Raw genomic sequence first — 17,726 nt, 5'->3', positions numbered from 1 at the left:
TCCGCTATGCAGAATATTGCCGGTATCTGTACGGTGTCCTCAAGGTCTATATAACAAGATATTAATGAAAATATAACAAAATATTACTCAGCAAACTTTTTCTTTTTATATTATTACATAATTATTCCCAAAGAAAACGTTACGCGAACTCTCGTCACGCTATCGAATGAAATGTACACTACGGGTTTTGTTTCTGGAAATGAGCAGGAATACTGAAGCTTAATTTCTACCTCTAAACTGTTTCTACCAAAACCGCCCTCTGTACCTCGCTGCCTCGCTGTAATTAACACATATTAATTTTTCTATAATGTGGGCAATTATTTCAATGTCCTTAACATTCAGGACAGAAAAGTCATTCTTCCTAATATGACACTTATAGGCAACTAGCTTCTACCGCTTCGTCTACGTGGGATAATGATGGTCATGATGATTAATAAAACTATCCTGTTTTATTATACATACTAATATAAGAGTAATATATGTGTTTCTCTGTATTTATTTATGAATTTAATAAATCATTATTATCGATATCGAATCGGACAAAGTGAAAACGCTCTAGTTGCACTTTTTCCGCGCAAATAATGTCAACCACAAGTGACGTCCTAAAGAGTAAAATACGTAAGTATGTTTGTCCAATCCCAATCCAATGTCAACTGTCAAGCAACTAATGTGTCCCAAATAGACCGCGGGCCAGGAACAGATTTCCATGACCAATCGCCTCCCGGGCGAAAACTCGTATAGTGCGGCCATGTATGATGAACCCTCGTGAACGTCAGCTGCCGGTCCGTTGGTGGGTTAAGGAATGGCAGCAAATAGTCTATAAAAAAATGTAGTCATCGCCTCCCGCTTGATACTTTGTCAGATGATAGTTTAGATGCTATTGTGAATAAACAAAATCGTCAGCCGGTTGTATCGCTGTGGAAAGACCGTGTTACGCGTTTCGGTGGCTGCCATTCCTCAACCTACCAACGGAGCGGCAGCTGACGTTCACGAGGGTTCATCATACATAGCCGTTAACCGCTATACGAGTTTTCGCCCGGGAGGCGACGACTGACGAAATATGCGCCTGGCTCGCGGTCTAAAAGGCACCGCGACTTCAATGTCGAGTGTGTATGTAAGTACATACCAGTTCGCAACCTAAGATGGCAATTCAGGGCCGATTTGCGGTGCGGTCGTGGGTAATTCAACCTGATTTATAAAGACTGGTCATTAATCTTTCAAGGTTTATAGTGTTTAATATTAAATTTACAACGTAAGCACCTCCCTGATTATATAGTAAACAAAATACAAACACATTAGATATTGTTGAGTCCCCGGCAAGCTCGGCCAAATTGCACCTTCCTATACAAACGTAGTTTCGCTCTCATTTTAAAACTACGTGTTGGATTGTAATAAAACTTTGCACATACAATGACATGAGGTATATAGTCTAGGTCTGAAATTAGTTTATATAGCTCCAGTTTATAAAACTAACGAAATAGAGCAAAAACAAGTTTTGTATGAAAAACTTAAATTCGCTATATTTTTTTAAACATGGTATCTGAAGCTACATAAACTAATTACAGACATAGATATACCTTATCCTATTGTAAGTACAAAGTTTCAGAGCAATGGGAGCAAGGAGCTAGGCGTTTTAAAATGAGAGTAACTAGTAATATTAGTTATTCTGTGGCGGAACTACGTTTGTATGGAAAACCGAGCTTGCCGGAGACCCTATTTTAACTTTAATTAATAACTAAAAGAAAAAAAATATCCATGTGATCGAAATTCCGTGGCCAAAGAGTTTAACCTTTCAAAGTTACGACCTGTGAAAAGATAGTGATTGCAAAATACGATATCGATGATGCCTATAACCCCATCCAAAAGTGTACCCGGGTGCCACTAGACAGTTGAAATTTTCACAGATGATGTATTTCTGTTGCCGCTTTATTAACAACAAATACTAAAAAGTACGGAACCCTCGGTGGGCGAGTCCGACTCGCCCTTGGCCGGTTTTTTTGTATAATTTAAGGTTTTGTTTTGTTAGGTGTAAATTGTAACATTTTTTTTATCATAATGTTTTGATTTAATCTTGTAGGTACCTACATAACTCTCTGATAACGGTAGTTTTCAGTTAACGTTACAATGAATAAAAGCTTGATGTACCTAATTGTTAATTCGACACAGTTGCGAGAGTAAGTCGCAGCTAGTTGCAAGACGTAAATCTACAATTTATTATCCATTACGGTACGGTACGCATCCGCTGTAGAATCGCAGCATCACAGATCACAGGAAGTGTTACTAGATCGAACTGACAGACATTATTTAGAAAACCGTTAGCCGGTGCGTGTATGATATAAAGTTTGTTAGCGAAAAATTGGAGGCTCGTAACTTGTAGCGTTGTTTTGAATTGCGATTCAGTCAGCTGTCGGCATATGAGAGCGCAGCACGCGCGTCGCTCGCGCAGCGTCGGACACTCGTTGTCGCGCGAAACGAGATCGCGCTTTATTTCAAAATTGGAATTACGAGTAACTGTGGATTTCTGGTAGTTTTTTACGTAATCTGTGTTTTACAAGTGAAAATAACAGTGTTTGTAAAGTTTTGAAGATAATACATAATCTGCTTAGATTGTGTTCGTGTATTGTGCGAGTGCCCGATCCGTCAATTTAACGGCTAATGATGATCGGATTAATCGGACAGTCGATTTATTAATTAGGTACACACGCAGTGCTGTGAGTGGTTTGTGTTGTGAACTAAATAGGAGGCGTGTTTAAATTCGGATGACTAAGCAGAGGTAACAAAAGTTTTATAATGTTAACTGCTAAATCAGGTTAAGGTTATTTATTAACTTTACTAAACTAGCTAGTATCTTATGAATATATTGTTAGCTAACAACCATATTTTTAAACAATAAATGTGAGAATAAAACTTTGAATCATGGGTAAATAACCCGCTGTTCTATTTAATTTTATTGTGTTCCATTATAGGTAGGTACATATTTTATTTCACCTATTAAATCTATATTTATGACGTTTTAATTTTCTAAATGTGTCAAGATTTATGTCAACTTTTTCTATTTTCGTAATAGGTATTTGTGTTGGTTGATATAGGTGCCACATATGACTTGGGTATTTATCGTCGTAACACTGTCGCAATTGCTAGCCTAGGTGCCTACCTCATTTAAAACGTATTTATAAAAATCCTTGTAAGACTATAGGGGCTCTCTAAGCCTAACGTGTGCCAGGCGACTGATAGGTAGATTAAATTTCGCTAGACTTCAATGAAAAGTTGAGAAAATGTAATAAAAATATTATTTCTCGGCTTAATACTTACTTACTAATAGCAATTTCCGTGGTAAAAAAGCGGAGTGTTTTCATGGAAACTAATCTGTTGACCTTCAACCAAAGAACATACCGGTTGTCATTCACAACGACGACGATACGAGCTAACGCAACGTTACAAAGACAGGCAAGCCAGAGTCAGTTTGACCTCTACCTAGGTACTCTATGTAGGTCACATTACATGGTTGTTAGAATGGGTCATTCCTGAATAATCTCATTCCCTGGCTATACCTATTCGAAAATTCCCAGGAGATTCCGCTTTATTAGCATCTCATTTTAGTGCCTGTGTAACCCGTGCCAAGTTCCACCTACAATCAAAACTGTTTAGCGGTATCTAGGAATTTGCAAATAGGTATAGTAGCCATGGGAATGAGATTATTGAGGAATAACCCGAATCTGATGTCAAATTGATTTCATTTTGATATGACTCGTACATATTTAATTACAAGCGTGATGTTCTGCGATTAATGTCAAATCAATATCAAAACAGGATAAGATTGTTACAGTTCCAATGCAGCTTTTATCTTAAGTGCATCTCGCGTCTATTTAGGTAGAAGTAGGTTGATGTGCGTAAGATTGTCCCATAACATCTTATGGGACCATCATCTCAAGGTATCATCATACCTTGAATACGGCCCCTCGTTTGCCGGCCTGAGCGATCAACTCGCCCGTACTCGATGTGCGATTGGAACCAACCTTGGTAGAACGCTGCGTCATAATAACGCCACAGAAGCATTGTAAAGCCATTGACTGCCATTATACCCGAAATATCTATGACAAATTACCGCTCTGTGCCGAGATGTTGGAACTGTTGGAATGCTTTGGTTCTACGGTAGCAATCCTTACTTGTAAGTCATATAATTTGACAGCTGAAGTGTTAAATTTACGCATTATCTCTAAGTTTTAACTTCCATGTTAAGCCAGATGGCGAACGAGCATTGGCGCTAGCACATGTGAAATTTTGTTTTATCGCTGTTGATGGTCAAATAGAGTTCCGTAAAGTAGATACCACCTATAGTATGGATGGTATAGAAAGGATCGCAATCTCTTATGGCAGAATTGTTGTAAAAGTGACCGCGTTAAGCTTTAAATAATAGTTCCTAATCTCTCCGGTGGCGCTAGTTAGGCTCTGGGACATGAGTATAACATGAACCATATAAGGCAACAAATAACCCGACCAAATTACGTAGATTGTTTTTGGTAGTATTTCGGTGTATGGTGGCGCCGCCTAATTACTGTTTTTTGATGGACACTTTTCATACATAGAGATTTGGCTCCTTTATACAGTCTCCATGACCTAGTATAGATATTTTACAGAGCTGAGAAATGTCAATGTCACACACAACAATAGTCGTATATTTAACATGAAACTTAATTAGGTACAGCGTCTTTTTAATTTGGAATCCTTATCTCCAAACTATTCTTTGTAACTCTATGTGTGATTTCATTCACCTTTCCTAATTTCAAGGCTCGTAGACCAACAAAACAATTCTTGCTTGTTCCTTATTGTATAAGAGCTATTTAGATAGTAATGTGAATCTTAAATAAATTTAAAGTAGGTAAAGCAAAAAGATATGATCAGAAGCCCTCAACGATGCCAACTTCAAACATTCCTAGGCCATCTAACAAGCTCTCAACTCAACTCAATTTCCGGAGCGTTTCGGGCATCCGCGGCATCCGCGACCGCGGAACGAATCCCCAATCATCCATGCCCAAGTTCTTGCGACCTTCGACTACGTATCGTCGCAGAATCGAATCGTGTAACTGTACAGTTAAACTAGTTTGGTTGTCGGTTCGCCGCTGCTCTAATAGGCTTGGACGCGTTCCGCGCAGTACTTTTTTTCTATACTTTTTCTGGGCAAGTGCGTGTAGAAACAGTGTTGTTAGAAGTCGAGTCTTATGAGTCTAAATTTGTAGAACTTTACGAGAATTTTGCTCTGAATTTCAAGCCTTTTGAGGTACGAGTAGGGACATTTTAAAACATTTTTGTAAAGTGGTTAAAAGGATTCTATTATCACATAAAAAAGTATTCGTCATTAATTATGAAGGTAAATTTTTATCGCAATAAGGCGATCGTTCTGTAAACGTTAGATCGAACGAATTTTTGAAAAACATAGCCCATTTTCTATTATCACCAAATTGATTATATCAGGTCAGGCTACGTGTGTTGAAATGCCACGTTGACGATATATGTATGGACTCTGTTTCAACTTATCGCGCCTTGGTTTCTATTTAAACTATGTATTAATTGTATGTGAAACAAAACAATACGTCTTAATTAAAAAGGTCTTGGGTCGCTACAAATACACATCTCTCACAAGTTCAAAATAACTCGAGTTCGACTTTGATGAGAGTACTTAAAAGTGAGGCCTCAAAAGACTTGAGTCATTATACAACACTAGTGTATACGGATGACACGCCACTCCGGTGCCTATCTTGGGCCGTCCTCATTTCTTTGTCGGTGTTTGTTTTCATTATCCGACTTATGCAGCAGCGGCTTATGCACGCGTATTATAATATTTACAAATCGTTTTAGCACTACAGTCCATCTAAGGCCTACGCCAATTTTGCACTTCTAAGCTCTACAACTTTGCACCGAATTGGCAGCGACAGTGTGAAAGCGCCACCAGCAACGTCAAATTCCTATGAAAATGTGACGTTTTTATTAGCGTAACCTCATGTCGTTGTCGCTGCGAGTGTGAAGTGTGTTCGCGTTTTTCGCGGCAAGGCCTCTAACTTCTAAGTAAGCTAAGACAGACTTTAGCGATCACAATGTCTAATCTGTCTTCCCTTGCAATTTCTGCCTACCTAATATGTGGCTTTCTACTTGGAGTAACATAATTGCGTGGGTGAACAAACCTACGCACTTTGGTTTCAAAGTGGATTGCCGATTAATCTAGTCTGGGTCTGGGGTTAGGTTATGGTCCCCGAAGAGATGTCTTACATTTATTTCACTTACAGTAGTCGAGTAAAATGTCAAGTAGGTACGTAGAAACTTGTTAAAGTAAGTAGGTACAAATAGATAAACATTTTATTAAGTGTCAGAAGCTATTTCATTCCATGACATTTAAGTGCAAGCACTGTCAGAAGCTATTTCATTACATGACACTTAAGTGCAAGCACTTACAGTGCCGAACATTTTTGTAGACCTACTGTTTATTTGTAGCTCTAATTACTTTAAAAGACCTAATGCTTATCTGGACAGTTATCAGATAGCTAGGTGGGTAACGAAAACCAGTACTTGGGCAACCTTTTAGATAATTAATGTAAACTTAATAGAGGTAGCTTTATTTAACTAAGTTGTATGTTTGTATGTAAATAGGTACATATATTAGCCAAATATATTGTTAAATGTTTCTCTATTACATGTATTGTATACCAACTGGAGAAAGGTTGCCAAGGATCGCGACAACTGGAGGAAGATAGTGGAGGAGGCCAAGACCCACAAAGGGTTGAAGCGCCATCGGAAGTAAGTAAGTATTACATGTATTGTAAACTGTGTGAGGTGTCAATAAATACACGATGTGTTTAATACTGTACAGTCCCCACACTGGACCAAGTAATATAGGTACTTACTCTATTGAAATCTATTCTCACTCAAATCAACAGACCGTCATCTTTGTACCGGGAGCGATGAACTCCGATTATTCGTCTAGTGTTTACTTAGCAAATCTACATTACAAACAGACGTATTCTATGTATCCGTAGGCGTGCTACTAATTATTTGCCATTACCAACAGTTGAATAGCTGAAAGTTAAACATTAACATGTCTATGAGAGTTTTTACGATGTCCATATAGCTAAATAATGTGTATGTGAATGATACACATATATATTCATGAGCATAATATTATCATCATAGATGCATATGCCAACTTTAAATTACAAATACATCTCTGCTACAAGTACTTCAGTAAGAAGCCACACAAAGTAAACAAAAGCTACAAAGAATTGTAAATTATATTTTATAATAGAACTAGCCATCCGACCCGGCTTCGCACGGCCGCAATGCTGATTATTTATACATATAAACCTTCCTCTTAAATAACTCTTATCTATTAAAAAAACCGCACCAAAATCCGTTACGTAGTTTAAAAGATCTAAGCATGCATAGGGACAGACAGGAAGCGACTTTGTTTTATACTATGTAACGTTTTATCGTTTATTTTTTACTTAGCAATTTATTTATTTATCTACTATATGTTCATGTAGGTATATTTAATTCTCTCTATACCTACTATTTATGTTTTGTTTTGAACTGACAGATAATAAGACTACCTATTTTCAGATATTTGTGTTTGTAATTTGACACCTCGGTATAATGGATTTCCATTTGAACATGTTTTCTCAGGCATAAACTAAATTTAAAATAAGACCATTGAACTGAAGTTCATAGATTAGTATATGTTATTACTGTCTGAAGTTACGCTCAGAAACAATCTTCGTAACTGTAGGTAATTGCATTATGTTGAAAGTTTAACATAAAGTAAGGTGTAAGGTTCGTTTAAGTGCTGAAATAAGTGTTAGAAGCTGAGAGAGCAAATATTGACGTCACTTCATATTCACGCGCCACCTGGCACATGGCCACCGAAGTTTGTTCCAGGCAAACAATGAGTCTGTCTTTAACTACTTAAGATACACATAGTATATAAAGAAAAGTAGGTATATACATTAATTTAGATAAATAACTACTTATGTGGTAGGTATAACTTATGCGGAGTGAAATCTGGATAAAATTCAATGAAGTATTAAATAAAAACAACATGGTAATTTTTTTCTAAATTTTCATGTTCTTTAATACAATAATGTATTTAAAAACGTTGGTTGCAAGATAAAATGCGAGATTTTTAACGGCAGTTATTTATGGTACTTTAAATTAAAGCCATCGGTGTCGAAAACTCAAATGTTGTAATTTTTTTAGTTACAATTTTATCTTCCTTAGGAATACTTTTTTATTTTAGGAAACTACTTATATACGTATGCTCAACATATTTCACATTCTCGTCCGAATCGTCCGATGGACCATTGGTGTTCTCAAAATAATAGTAACCTTGCCATTTCCATAATGCAAAAACAGCTGTTTTCAAACATTTTTGACCGAATCACGTACCCGCAATTTCAGAGTTATTATTTTTATTTTCGGAGACGGTGGGCTTAACTTTTATTTCTTTCTTTCTTTAAAAAAATAGAATAGAATAATACTATTGTGTGCCCTTACAGCAGGGTGTCATGAACTTTATTTAATGTAACACCTATTATGTACATGACAAAACAATATTGAATAAATAAAATGAAAAGGATTTGTCTGATTATGAATTAAAAAATCTTAGTCATAAAACATAATGTTGACAGGCGCATCATATTGTCTTCTCGCGGAATCATGCTCTTATATAAACGAAACAAATAAAGCGTAAATAAAGTGTTATATAATTAATACTGCCTTATCGTTAAAAACAGTACCTACCAGGCCTAGAAAATAAAACGTAAGAAATCTATTGCTTGTAAACGAGTATTTTATTAACTATACCTATACCTAATGAAAATACGAATCATAAAGCCACTTTCAATTTACCAGATTAACCAGTAAAATTAAACTGATGACTTGAACCAGTTTTCACCAATTATTATGGAGAATTAAATTACGATTGTCATGGTTTTCGAGTGGTCTGCCGTCAAGGCGCATTGTCGGCAGGCCAAGGCCCGCGGCTCGCACATCAGTGGTGCTACATCTATGTATTTATAAATCTGAAAATTGTCAGGCTGGGCCTTGAACACGGTAATACAGTACAGACAAGACGTTCTTAAAACAAATTGATGGGATTTTCTACATTGTCGGATGTCAACGATTTGTTAATTGTTACTGGTGACACGTGATGAGTTCTGATGTCAAAGGTGCTTAATTAGCGCGTCTCTGACCGATGGTATCTTGAGGAGATCCAATCGTGGAGTAGGAATGCTCATAGACGTGCCTATGTGATGTATTTGTTGATAGAGCACTGCAGAATTATTTGATTTATTAAGAGACAAATGTTGCATTATAGTGCTAGCGGTTCGCAATAAAACGCTGCAAATGGTGTTAAAGCTATGAAAATTGGCACGATTGATCTTTGGTCCATATAAATCAATTTGACCCGAAGCACCAAAAAAAAGGAGAGGAGTTATGACGTCATCTCTTTTTTTGTATGGCAATTTTTTTGAACAGTATTGTATTGTATCTGGAGGAGCCCAAACTTGGTACCTATGTTTTGAAAATTTTTTTTATACCACGTCGGTGGCAATCAAGCATACGGCCCGCCTGATAGTAAGCAGTTACCGTAGCCTATGGACGCCTGCAACACCGGAGATATTACACGCGCGTTGCCGACCCTTTAAAAACCTGTACACTCCTTTTTTGAAGAACCCCATACTGTGACCTCCCGGGAAAACCTCGGCAGGGAGCTCATTCCACAGCCGAAGCGTACGCGGGAGGAAATTCCTCTTAAACCGCACAGTACGCGACCATTTAGGTGCTAGGGTATTATTTTTATTCTAATTTAAAAAAAGTGACTGGAAAGTGACAGACGGACGGACGGATGGACGGACGGACGGACAGACAGACGGACAAACACAGACAGACAGACAGCGGAGTCTTAGTAATAGGGTCCCGTTTTTACCCTTTGGGTACGGAACCCTAAAAATTTACTAATACGCCTCCATACCATCATCTTACATAGATTCATCAGCATCTTACTTAGATTACATATTATTTACCTTAATTTGGTAAATAGTTTGCGCTGGTTTATGCTAATTATTAATGGAATAATTTACCTTTATGTTAAAAAGTCGTAGTATATTAAAAAGCCGCCATTATAATCAAAGTAGGCACACGGGAAAGTTGTGCCTATGAAATATGTAGGATAGAAGCCCTCGAACCTCGTGCCATTGTAATCTCAATTCAGTTCTCACGATGGTAGGGTCGTCCTGACATCTAAAGGTAGGCCGACTTAGAGCACGTTTCGCATAATTCGCTTTCTCTAGGCCAGGTTAATGATAATTAAACACGTCATTCGTTCTAATAAGACTATTGCCTTTTGAGGGCGCGGTTAGTTTACATCGTTACTCGTCCTACATTGATCGTAAAAGCTGTCGGGAAAGTGTAAGGACAAGGCCGGTACTCTACGAAGATGACGTATTGCTCTTATTATGTGCTTACACTTACATTGCGATCATTTATGTCGCAATGCGTGATGCCTGTGTATGAACAACCAAAACCACAAATTAAACCGCTTGTATGAGGGCCATAGAGAACACCAAAAGACTGCGCTTTATGAAGCTTTACGAAGATCATTATAAGGGCTCTCTTTCACCTGTAGAATATTAACTACCGCACCACTCAATTGCAAAGTCAACGGGAAAACAAGAAAAAAGATAGTAGACCTAACTATATTATTTTCATTTTCCTTTAATTGTATCCTACCAATATCCTACATTATAACAGTAGGTAGTTCCTATGTTTACTCCCTAGAGCCTATTGATATTTGACGCCGACCACTCTAAGTTTGAAGTTTTGAATCGCCTTGGCAGTGAGAATGCATACATCCCATAGAAGCGCCATACTTGATGGTTATATCAAGTATCTGATAACTTTGCATGGTCGGACTTTAAACGTGAACGTACTTACGCGTATAAAGTCAGCGGATATCTCAAATATGGGCGATGATGGCTCTCAGACTAAATGTAAACGCTCAAATTGTGGGTATATGCTGCATCTAGTTAGCTTGGTAATCTGTTTGGAGGGCACAGTATTTGCACCTTAGTCCGATTGAGCAATGTTTGAAGGAAACGGATGGTTCGCGTAAATTCATCTATCAGTAGAGAAAGCTTCTCGGTGAAACTGGCATTTGTGTGCTGTAATATTTCTTACGATTCAAAGCTTCCTTTCTAACGCCAACTTACTGTAAAATACGTAAAATTATTACTTTATATTATTTCTAGGGTTGAAATATACATTCAATCCACTCGGAAACAAATTTAAAGCAACAAGTAACGAAAGTGTTTTTAAGTGTATTTTATGTATACATATACTTATGTATTTTAGCTGCGCACTAGCGATAGCGATGACTTGTTCCTATGTTTATGTATTTGTTGAATTAAGCTTTAACTCGTGAAGTAAACAACATAAAATACAAGGGAGAAAAGCTATTTTCTCTTTAAAGCTGTGTTTCTCATAGTAATAACTTTACGTACATTTTTATTTACTTGTTTTTGTAATGGCAAAGTGGTATTTAATCATGTGGTACACAGTAGATACACCTGGCTGTTTGGAGAGGTATGTTCTTAAACTTATCATTAGAGGTTTATATTATTATATATGCATGCATACAAACCCGACCAGTTCCCGAGCACTTCTTCAGTCCATAAAAAAATGTAGTTACTGATGCCACCGTAATTTACCCGGCTATCTATAATTCCTCTATAAACTTAGCTTAGACCCAGATAGCATGATAAACACAGAAACGCCACTGATGAATAAATGTTTCCAACTATTAATCGGGAAGAAACCTATATACATCAAGAATTTAAAAAGGTGGGGAGTTTACTTATCTGCATTTGTCTAAGGGTAGTCCCCCTTGTACCCACTAATGGGAAGTCTGTACCTATTAGGTAGCCCAGTGATCTAATTTTCCCATGTGTTTTTAGTTCTTGACACCTATAACAAAAAAAAATGCTTCTAGACGATAAATATTTCCGAGTAGGGGTAGGTACCTAATCCTTGTGTTAGTTTATTTACTTTACGAGTAACAGACTTCACACTACATACTATTTACTTGCTTAAAAGTGGCGTATCTGCTATATTTCTGTAGCTCCAGACTGATTGACTGATTGATATACTCAGGTAAAGCGTTTATTTAGATATTCTACGCGATTTTTCATAATTTTCTAATCTAGCGGGCTAGCAGCAATGAAAAGAGCACGTTCTGGTGATTGCAGAGTCTCTGGCCCGTGAATGATCGCGTGTGTTACGGTTACGACATATAACTGATATAAATGACTCGATTAATTTCTCTTATTTTTATTCTTCTTTGAATGATAGCGTTAATCTACGCTGACATACGTTTTCTTTGTTGTCTAATTTGTCATGAGTGCGTAGTAATAAAACAAACACAAAGCGATGAACTAAAACTTAATTATGTATGTATGTATGTATGTATGTATAAACTCTTTATTGTACAAAGACATAGAACACAAATATGGCACAGAAATAGGCAGTACAAAGGCGAACTTATCCCTTTAAGGGATTTCTTCTAGTTAACCTTACATTTAATTTAATTTAATTATTACATTGGTTGATGTGACACTGTCGGGTTAATCAGTTAAAACGTCTCTTTTGAGAACTAGGTAGGTATTTTTATGTAACTAAAACTGAATGAGTAGATGCCTATTTTTTGTTATCTCAAATATTGGCAAGCAAGCTCTAAGACCCCTAGGTTGTAATTTTGTCTGCCCTGGATTTACTGTGAGAATAGAGATAATTAAAAAAACATACCAAATATGGGTACCACTACGGAATTTCATGATTAATTGCTGTTTTTGCGGTTACTTTTATGGCAACAGTCATTATGACAGCATCATGATGAAGTGAATGTTCTTTTTAATTGATTGTCGTGTTATGACACTTATGACTGACTTAAATTGGCACCAATACCAGCATATTCTTTGATGTTTTCAGTTAAATTAACTTTGTCATTTTTACGATGGAATTCAAATCTTCTGCCAGTTAAATAATAAAGTGGGACATAATTCTTTTTAAAAATATTTTCCGACCTACAAGTAGCGGGTAGTCGATTCCTACCAGCTTGCCTCTTTTGTATAAGAGTAAAACTTATCTCTACTGTGTCGATCAGCGTAGGGGGGTCAATTTTAAGATTGACTTTGCTGTAATTCAGCCTAATAATCTGTCCTGTAGGTAGCCCGTTCTCCCGTTCGAAAATGATTGTCACTGCAACACTCCTTCCAAAATATGTTAATCATTTTATTAAGAGTAATCTTAATCGTACATAAGCCACAAAATGTCAATGGAAATTTACCAGAATATAGTTAAAATTACGTTTTTTCTCACGAAATGTTGAAGCGACATAATAATAATAATTAGAGCTTAACGAATGAAAACAGTAATTTCACGGTGCGCTGCGTGAGACTCGTGTTGACTGTGCACACAGCTTACCTTTGAACCCTAAATCGCTCTCATTTAGTAAGGCTTTCACGCTAATACTTAATTGATTTAAAAACCACGAAAACAGACTAAATGACCTAATTGTACTGATCTAGTTAAAAGTAATTTCACTAACATCATGGGAAACAAGTAACTGTCAATTTTTTTTTTGTGACACACTTTTATTGCTGACTGTACTTCTTCTCATTTGCATATCTATCGATTACTTCTTGAGACCTTTCTAATGAGCCTAAACCTCATGTGTTTGTGTTTTTCCATCGAGGAGTTCCTTTGGCTACCTACCGGCTGCATCATCAGAACACGTCCATGTTAGCATATTATTGTATTGTCACCGGAATTATGATAATACTCCAAATTTCAACTGAATCAGATACCGGGAAGTGGTTCAAATTTTAGTTACAAGATTTGAGGCACTATATACAATGTGTGGCCTGTAATAGGAGCAAAAAATTAAACTGTAGGCTGTACTCCTCAAACTGACCAACATTTGTTCAGCGACTAAAAAATAATGAGGACTTTAGACTTCGTATTTTTCATACAAAATAAATATTATCTTCAATGTACGCCATTATTTTTGTGATTGACGTTGCCTGTCACACCTTAAACATAACAAAATTCGCAATACTTGGAAAAAACTTTAAAGTGTATTAAAAATCAAAACACAAGTTATTTTTAAAAGTCGCTGAACAAATGTTGGTCGGTATGAGGAGTACAGCCTACAGTTTAATTTTTTGCTTCTATAACAGGCCACACATTGTATATATACATACAATAGTACATCACACACATATACACATACAATAGTACATAAAGGAGATTAAAACCAGAATTGGTATTGCCAAGAGTGCCTTTCAAAATATGAAGAAACTGTTGACGAACAGGAAGATTAATTTACACTTAAGGTGGCGAATGGTGAAATGCTATATTCTTCCAATCCTCATGTATGGCTCCGAAAGCTGGACGCTAAGGAAAAATTTGATCAGTAAATTACAGGCTTTTGAAATGTGGATCTATCGTAGAATGCTTAAGATAAAATGGACCGACAAAGTTAGTAACGAAAGAGTCATGTTATTAATGAAGAAAAAGGTGGAAGTCGTAACAACTATTAAAGAAAGGAAAGCTTCATATTTCGGACATATATATAGAAACGCAAAATACGACTTGTTAAAACTAATAATTGAAGGGAAGATTGAAGGGAAACGAGGACGTGGCAGAAGGAGAATATCATGGACAAGGAACATAAGAGACTGGTTAGACGTGGACAGTACAGAAAAACTAGTTCGCATGACTACGGATAGAACGGCATATAGGCATAAGGTCGCCAACCTCTGGGACGGAGAAGGCACTTGAAGAAGAAAAAGAAGAATAGTACATTACTCCACGAGTACCGAGATATGCAAGACTCGGGACGAGTGAAGAATGACATTTTCGCATGTGTATCGAACGACGTTTTTTAATACAGTTGCGAAAAAATAAGAAAAGCAACAAGTAAGGAATGGAATTCGAAACTTTTATATTATTAATTCTGTGACATCATTGACATTGACATTATGAAGAGGTGTTTTTCTAGCTTTTATTCGACTAGAATACATTTTATTATTATTATTATTTTTCAAATGCATGTTCTATAAGACAGAAACAATTGTAAATATTAAAACATTGTACTATTATTACCTAAATATCGTTATTTACGATTATTTGTGTATCGTATATTTATAAAAACAATATCGAATGTTGCCTTTGGAAACTTAAAACATTCTTGCAGTAAGAAAATACGCCTCTTCTTTGACAGGCGTTCCGTTCCATTCAGACAACTTATTAAGAACGGTTTTTCAACATTAAAAAATAAACGTGTTATAATACTTATAATGATGAAGAGGTAAGTAATAAAATATGAAATATGCATATTTTTCGTATTCTTACATTAACAGTAGGTTTTTATGTTGATTACGACGTTTAAAGGAAACTAATATTAACACTCATCAATAAGTAGTCATGAATTGGAACAAGTAAAAATTTAAAAAAATTGGAAAAGTAAAAAGCACTAGTTCGCGAAAACCAACGTTCCGCACGCTAAACAGCCACGAAAAGTAGCACTTTTTGAGCAACTGTATTTTTTTTTTTTAATTTATTTATCTCAATGTACATCACACCAATTTTCTTACAATTATATTCCTCGCCAAACTGCGATTGCAGTTTGTTGGCGAGATAGGGCTCATTTTTACATTTTAAGCATTTATGCACTTAAAAAACTAAACTTAAACTAAACTTAAACTTAGATACTATCCGAAAAGCGAACATGCATGGCGATAGTTTATGATGACTATTAAAAAAAAAGATATATTATTTTATCTTTTTGTTTAATTGTCACTACACCTTTTAAACTATTTTAACAACTAATTAAGGTAAGTTAAAAAGATATATATGCAGTGAAGCTAAATAAAAGTGTGTAATAATAAAAACCAATGGAATGAGATCCCTTCTCAAGGTACTCAAGTGTGAGGTCCTTTGAAAATAAGTATTAGGTACTTATTAGGGGTTTTTAAATTATGTTGAACGCACATATGCCATCCTTGAATTTGCGTCCAAGTCTAAGGTAGGTACCTAATGCCTTAACGTTAGGGGGACTGTATGTTTGTTTTCCAACGACGTATTTAGGTATACCTATTTAAAAAAAACTTGTATTCACTGTATTGCATGTTAATGTAATTCGAACACAATTTACTTAATTGATTTGTTAATTTTGTTGCACGTTTACAGACCAAAGCGAAAGTCGATGACGGATCCGTGTATTTAGGTTCTAATATCATATATCAGATATGCGAATGGGAAAAGGTGAAAGGCGTGTACACATTTCATACGCTTTACTTATCTCCAACTCGGTCCAGGCTAGAAAGTAAAAGGGTTAGTTCTCGGCTATGTTAAAAAACCGGACAAGTGCGAGTCGGACTCGCCCACCGAGGGTTCCGTACTTTTTAGTATTTGTTGTAATAGCCGCAACAAAAATACATCATCTGTGAAAATTTCAACTGTCTAGCTATCACGAGCGATTTCAGCTGTCTAGGTTCATGAGATACACCCCGGTGACAGACAGACAGACGGACAGGCAGACAGACAGAGGAGTTTTACCCTTTGGGTACGAAACTCTAAAAAACTCGATCCCCCTTGTGCAAGGAATCGACCACACCGCCAAAGTAAAGTTAATTGATATTGAGTTTGCGTTTCAAAATACAGTGAAACCTCGATAAGGTGAAATCCTCGTTAACACGAAATAAAACGCTATTCCTTTCCCTTCAAAGCTAAAAACCTCTACAACTTTATGACGAAGTAACGAATCATGAGAATTCAGTACAATTTTCACCTCCATAGATCGAAAAATTTAAATTGAACTATATCTCGAAAAAATAGATGTATTGTTTCATCAGTTCATCACTTCTTTCACCATCCCGAATTCATTAAGTAACAACTCTATAACCCGAAGAAAATAATAAGATTGGTATTACACGTGTTTGTGTAATGACCTCTGTAATACGAATTTTTCGTTAGATTTACCTCTATAACTCGAAATTATGTACTTCCACTGTATAAGTATTTCAAGTTCCGGTGGGGACGGGCCTTAACTGCCTTAAGCTGCGCACAAACAAAGGTTCTCATTGAAATAAATCCTTACATCTGGCAGCGTTAATTTGCCGGAGTCAGACATTTGACATTCTTCATCTTGTCTTCGTTTTGCTTCGAGTTACAATCATAAACTTGTACACACATTTCCATTTTATTCCAAAGACATAAGTTGAAAAGTTGTAAACATAATTATGAGCGTCTCTGTACCTACAGCATGAAAGTACTCAGCTTTGTGCAACTTTGCACAAAGACGACTCAGTCGAGAACATGAAGATATTTTCTCGCCTTTTAATTGACTAATCGCGTCGTTTAACTGTGTTGACAAATGCACCAGAAGTGCAATACATGGAGTTTATGAATAAATCCTATTGTTCAGATAATATTTAAAAAGAAAAGTTACAAAACTTTTGATTACAAATATATCCCATCCCAATATTATGTGTTCAAGGAAGTTAAGGTCATCTGTGTTAACCACGGAGTAGGATGGAGATGGCAAGTGGGCGTTCCCGTCTATCCGACAGTTAGTAGCGACCGACTCACTTTATGCACAGACTATGCTCAGTTGTTGTGTA

The 17,726-nt window shown here is 36.4% G+C and overlaps 1 protein-coding gene across 1 annotated transcript in view; it reads left to right on the top strand.

The window, feature by feature from the left end:
- The first annotated feature begins 2,475 nt into the window (after positions 1-2,475).
- LOC134747983 (apoptosis-stimulating of p53 protein 2) overlaps positions 2,476-17,726 on the top strand; it is a 339,061-nt gene continuing 323,810 nt past the window's right edge. The window contains exon 1 of the mRNA XM_063682674.1: positions 2,476-2,773. The gene's annotated coding sequence lies outside the window, so the exon portion shown is untranslated. The remainder of the gene's footprint in view (positions 2,774-17,726) is intronic.

Source organism: Cydia strobilella, chromosome 15 (assembly GCF_947568885.1).
Source record: "Cydia strobilella chromosome 15, ilCydStro3.1, whole genome shotgun sequence".
NCBI classification, from domain to species: Eukaryota; Metazoa; Arthropoda; class Insecta; order Lepidoptera; family Tortricidae; genus Cydia; species Cydia strobilella.
Note: the sequence above shows the minus strand (reverse complement) of the source record. Positions and strands in the feature narration are given on the sequence as shown.